This window comes from Ornithodoros turicata, unplaced genomic scaffold, assembly GCF_037126465.1.
Source record: "Ornithodoros turicata isolate Travis unplaced genomic scaffold, ASM3712646v1 ctg00000911.1, whole genome shotgun sequence".
NCBI classification, from domain to species: Eukaryota; Metazoa; Arthropoda; class Arachnida; order Ixodida; family Argasidae; genus Ornithodoros; species Ornithodoros turicata.
The window spans coordinates 434,210-440,377 of record NW_026999415.1 but is presented as its reverse complement, the minus strand read 5'-3'; the positions used below and the strand labels follow the sequence as shown (position 1 = coordinate 440,377).

At 47.5% G+C, this 6,168-nt stretch overlaps 1 long non-coding RNA gene across 1 annotated transcript; it reads right to left on the bottom strand.

Annotated features, from left to right (window-relative positions):
• Nucleotides 1–4,687: 4,687 nt before the first annotated feature.
• LOC135375621 (uncharacterized) lies at nucleotides 4,688–5,913 on the bottom strand. The gene is made up of 3 exons (XR_010417303.1): nucleotides 5,811–5,913; nucleotides 5,004–5,051; nucleotides 4,688–4,934 (listed from the first exon to the last, which is right to left on the bottom strand). It is a non-coding gene; the product is annotated as an uncharacterized LOC135375621 (long non-coding RNA).
• Nucleotides 5,914–6,168: the final 255 nt, after the last annotated feature.

Genomic DNA, 6,168 nt, shown 5'->3' with positions numbered 1-6,168 from the left:
ACCCTACGCTCTTAGAAATGAACTACACCACATAGCACGCTCCTAGCCAACCATAATCCCGAATGACAACGTTCTCGACCCTGATTTGTTTAAAACCACAGGAGAGGCCGGCACAAACTAGGCTCCTCCTCCCGTTTTCAACAAATCTATGACGAGAACGTTGTCATTCGCGGTGATGGTTGGCTAGGAGCGTGCTATGTGGTGAAGTTCATTTCTAAGAGTGGAGTAAACGAAGAAAGTCACTGAAAAGGTTAGCCAGCTGTAGGACCGGAACTTACGGGCGTGAAGGCGCGCGGCACCCAAGGGGAAGCGGGGCCGGGAGAGGGGGCGAAGTCAAGGGAGGGGGGTGTGGTCACGCTGGATGATCAGGATTGTGAAGCGCCTCAAAGAGAGCCCGGATCTGTAGTGCTAGAGAGCGCTCCGTGATAGCCGGCACGGCTAAACCGCCCCGATCACGCGTGAGATACAGCTGTGACCTCCTGAGTGAGCCAGAAATCCCACATTGGACCCCCTCCGATCTAACCCTGGGAACGAGGCTTAGACGGAAGTGAGCACCCCCCCCCCCCCCGCGCGTGTAAAATGTACTGACCTAACCTAACCTAACCTCACTACAGAATTTGCACACTACAGCGCAATTTATTACTAGCGACGCGCGACTTCCGGTTAGCCTTGTTCCCAGGAGGGGGGTCCGATATGGGAATTTTGCAATTTCGGTGACCTCCTGACCCATTCAACTGAACCAGCCCACAGGAAACGGAACGTGTTGCGAGTTATGGCGACCCGAATGACTGTAGGTGGCAGACATACACTCTTAAACATGAACTTTACCGCATAGCGCGCTCCTGGCCAACCATTATCTCGAATGATATCGTTATCTGCCCTGATTTGTTGAAAACGGGGGGCGTACGCCATTTCTGTGACACTTATGCTGTTCATAATTGTCACAAAAAGGCGTACGCCTCCCGTTTTCAACCAATCAGGTCAGATAACGATATCATTCGAGATTATGGTTGGCTAGGAGCGTGCTATGAGGTGAAGTTCATTTTTAAGAGTGTAAGCTTACCCATATTGCAACTGTTACCGCGGCGATCACCGCAAACGCGAGATCCGAGTTTGGCGACTGTTACATAACCTCAGCGCCAGTCGTTCAACTTTACTGGTGTGGCGGATGCGTTTATATTAAAAATGTTCGTCACGGGTGCTCCCCTAGCTGAAGGCGATGACGACGACGCATGAAGTTAACTGGTGCCGGTGACACAATTCTGTGAAATATTCTGCCTAGGATCATACCTACACTCTTAAAAAAAGGGTGTACTTTAACTCCTTTTTTTGCCACATATATAACACCCTTTTGGAGAGTACAATTACGCTCAAAAGGGTGTCTCCTCAGTCCCTCAAGGGAGTAGCATAACACCTTTCTCCCTACTGGAGAGTAATATTACTCCCTGGCAGGGAGAAGGTGTTATGCTACTCCCTTGAGGGAGTGAGGAGACACCCTTTTGAGCCTAATTGTACTCTCCAAAAGGGTGTTATATATGTGGCAAGGAAAGGAGTTAAAGTACACCCTTTTTTTAAGAGTGTAGGAAGGAACGCGACCATGTGAGGGCGACATCGGCAAGCCTTTTTACCACCACCACCACCATCTAGGAACGCGTGCCTTACGGTAGCAGTTTGAATCAGTGGTGTCGGCGTGACCACCACTCCTAGGAACCACAAGTCACTGTAGTACCAGGCCACTACCAGGTAAGCGGGAAAGTGATGGGCAAATTAACGAACTTAAAGGGACCATGATGATTCCCGTGAATAGCGAGCACTCTGCAGGACAACTTTCTCATGATCCTTCACTATCGAATAGACACATCGACCTCTAACTGTATTTAGTACAACTGGGACAGAGTTATCGGGCAAAAATAGCAGGGCGTGACTGCTGGATAATTGGCTTTGAAAAGGGCTTACGTCATAGCTATCCAATTCTCTGAGCCAACTGTGAACGACGAGGATGACCGCGGGACCATGTGGGTGCATGGTTTTGGTTTGGACAACAACGACGTGGTATATCTGCCGTCGAAACCACTCGAAATACGGCGAAAGGCAAATATCAGAAACGGAGGAAGAGACTATGCGACACACACAGCGTCTATGAATCGTTCGGTACTATGGAGCGATCACTGTGAGGCAGTTGTGTGTTGTATGAGAGACTAAATGTGGTTGTGATGTTTGTTACATGAGACAGCGCTGGCTTAATTAATGAATAAATGTTCTCGTGACTGACGCTTCAGGTACAGTTGAGAAACGTTCGTTACGGCAGTTACAACTAGTCCCGCCTTCCGAGGAGAAGGGGCTTTTTAAGAAAGGGCGCAATGATACAGCTGCCGATGGGGCTGTCTGACGTTCTATCGCTGGTGTCCTGAGTCTCGGGGGAACGCTTTTTATGCGAGGGAGTGACTGGACACCACAACTACTCCCCTCTTACTTGACGTTATTGGATTATCCTCAGATCTGTGCAGTGATTGGCCATGCGTGTGTCGCGTGGTGAAGCTGTATCCGGATTGTCCTGAATAATGACTCCTCAGTTGTATAATTCGTATTTTCTAATATTTTCAGCTCAACGTAATGCATTTACTCGAAATAAATCAGACCTGTTAACTGCATCGCCTCTGTTAGGGATGCACTCGCAGATGACGACGCAGGAAGGAGTTGACAGTATGTGTCGCAGGTAGTAGTCATCCATTTTGTCCCACGCCTCCGTCGAATGAGACTCGAAGGAGTCTGCAGTCAGGAGTACAACATGCCCGTGCTTATTATACTCCGCAGATAAGTGTGATTGAGATGAGGACTGTATGGGGATCACTCCTGTGCCGAGATCAAATCACTGAGACTTCCTCTGCTCCAGCTGCGCACCATCGTTGCTTCGTGAGCTAGCGCCGAGTGTCGTTGAAACACTTATGGTTCGTTACCGAAAATAGAAATTGATCCGAGGGACCAAATGCTTCTTTAGGATGTTGTTCATGTGATTATCCTGGTGGATCTTTACTCCTGGACCCACGAGCTCTCCAGCACATCTGACGCTTCTATACCATCATCGCCGATCAGGACTCGAGTTCCAGTTGAGTTTCAGGCGTCTACATCTCTTTAACGCTGGGGCAGTATCCATGGAGGAAGGAAATGCAAGGAGCGGCTCTTCCTTCCAGACTGGCATAGCCGCCCTCTAGCGGTCGCTCGGGTCAAAATCGCCATTACGTCCTGTCCACCACGTGATCCTCTCTAAAGTTTCGGTTTTGCGAGACTTTGTTTCTCGCGCTGCTCACCGTGTGATTTCGCTTTTCGAAAGCCATTTATTGTGGAAATGTGAGCACCTTCGTAGAAACGACGTATGGTAATGTGTTTCTGTCCCCGCTGCGGCTCTCGCCGAACAGAAAGCAGCTCTGTCACGGGAACACGTTTTATTCGTAAGTACACGATCAGTTATTTTAGTCGACTGTGTGTGTTCGAGTCACATTGAATCGTTTGTTTGGGACCTGGCACTGTGCCGCAGATTCATTTCGTATCCTCTGTTGTTGTACAGCTTTGTGGCAAAAGTTTACGGAACACGGCGCCTGCCCATTTCTTCATAGGAGCAGCCCCATGTGGGCTATGACGAAGAGATCGAATAAGAAACGGGTGGCCGGCTATTCCTTCCATCTCTCAGTATGTGTGCCTACTCCTGCTTGCTGCTAGGTTGTCGCTCCATTGGAGAAATGCTGCACAGAGGTGTTGCGTAATAAACTTTTGTCCCAAGCTGTAGGAATCTGATTAATGGTGTGCTGGGTCGTTAGTTATACGTGTGGTATTGGGTCAGTTCGTGTGGAGCCTTTCAGAGCCTTTTGTGTATTTCAGACGTCGTGGAGATGGTCAGTTCACGTAGAATATATGCACCCGTCTAGACTGACCAAGGGTAGGTTAGGAGAGCCTTCTATATTTTTCATGCATTGTAGAGTGGGTCACTTCACGTGGGATATGCACCCGTTGAGAGTGAACAAAGCTTATGCCTGTACACCCTATTACGTATTTCACACTCGGGGGTGGGTCGGTTCATGTAGAACATGCACCCGTCGGGACTGACCAGGGTCAGGTAAGGACTGCCTTTTACGAATTTTTTACACTTTGGCGAGTGGGTCAGTTTATGTATAGATATGAACACGTAGAGACTGACCAAGGTTGGGTCAGGTGAAGATTTTCCTGACCAAACTTTTGTCAGCCTTCACGGCTGCATATTCTACATGAACCGGCGTACACCCCAATTTGTGAAATAGATAAAAGACACTCCTTACCTAACATTGTCAGTCTCGACGGATGCGCCGTGTCGCCAAGTGAAAACTGGCCCTTAGTACGCTCAAGATCATCGTTGTTCAGAATATGATATTGTCCTCTTTCCAGTAGATTTGTTCTTTTTCGAGATTTGCGCACCCCTTTCCGTGACAATCTGGATGTATACGATAACTCCTAGAAAAAGGATCCACTCTTCTGCGAACCGATAAATGTATCGTTCGGCAAAATGGTTGATGGCGAGAGTGTTACGCAGTAAAGTTGGGTTTTCAGACGGCATGTGTTGTTATCGCTGCACGGCGTGCAGTTGTGCAGACGCAAGGGATCCGATGTAAATGTAGTCGTACAGAAAATCGAAAGAGAAATAAACGAACGCAACGTCTGCTGCCTAGTACACTTTATTGCCCTCAAAAGTTCTCACCACTCATGATCATGTTGGTAAAACAGAATACCAGGGTCTCTTATTTCATATACGTGCAATTGATCATTTCGTAGTTAAGGGTTGCCGGTCAGCCATGTTGTTCATCAACGGATAATGGCGCATTTCTTACAGTCGCTTGCCCGTGTGCATTTGTTCTCAGGGCAAATATTCAAAATACAACCGCAGAGGTCGACGTCAAGTTGACGACCTGCAAAGGGAAACGTCCTCACAATGATGGCTATACGGTAACATCGTTAATAATTCCAAAGGTCCTTACGTTCAAGCTCGTGTCCTTCAGGTGCAGCTTCACTGGCGACAAATACACCTTAAAAAGAAAGGGAAATTTTGAGTTTCTCGCACTCTCAAGTTCCCCGCCACCTGGATCGCTCCAGGTGAGCTGTTGCGTCACGCGGTTTCGACAGCTTGTTACGCGTCCTGAGCACGTGTTCACGTGACTACCTCATCTCTCTAAAAGTGTTACCGAATAACGAAGAAAGCATTCGTGTAGAAAACTTTCTACTGTTTTAGGGCGAAGGACATGTTCAAGGAAAAAGGAAAGGATAGGGGGGTGTACATCGCCGTTTTTCTGTCGGTTCGCCATATCTTCAACCTAACTAAAGCTAAATTATGCTGGTGCGATCCGTTAGGGGTAAGTGTCGGGGACAAAAGCCGTAGTTCGGAACCCGCCAATGTTTCCAACACCGTGTGTTCTTTTCAGTGGTTTACCCAGAATTCCAAGCGTGGATGGGTGTTGGAAAAAGTGGGTGGGGGTACGTCATTATCATAGTTACGTTATCACAACATATCGTCACTGACATGTATCTAAACCAGAAATCGTAAGGGCACCCCCTGTAGGGGATACACAGGTCAAAAAGTTAGGGGGTGTCACTGAACATTTGGGGGGTGGGGTGTTAGGGGGGTGCGGGGGTCTTGATATGTTACCGGTTCTTGTGCTATCCTAGGACATCTCCTCCGGGTATAGTAGAATAATTGTCAATTGAAAACTACCGCAGCTCTCAAAATGGAGCTTTTGATTCGATCAGACTTTCACAACATCCCATATAAGATCTCATATTACTGTTACCAAAGAGGAGGACGAAGACAACAGCGAAACGTAGAGGCGTCATTGTGTCCACGAAGAGATCGTTGAAACTTTCCTGGAGAAAGAAATAAAATTGTTCCTTCCTCAGAACATCAGTTTCTCTCTTCTAAAAAAGCTTGTTTGTTTGAAGTCTTCAGAAATAGTTTTGGTAGAAACCTCGCTTCCTCCGTGTGAAAGTGAAAAATGATAAAAGAAATGATAAACACGTTTGTGTTTGTCCTTCTAGACATGTGTTCCAGCCTCAGAACATGAACTGTCTCGTGTAAAAAACTTAGTTGCGAGTTTCGCATTTAAGGTTAGGCTTCTAAAACTTTGACGTTGACGCTGAAAATACGCTTTT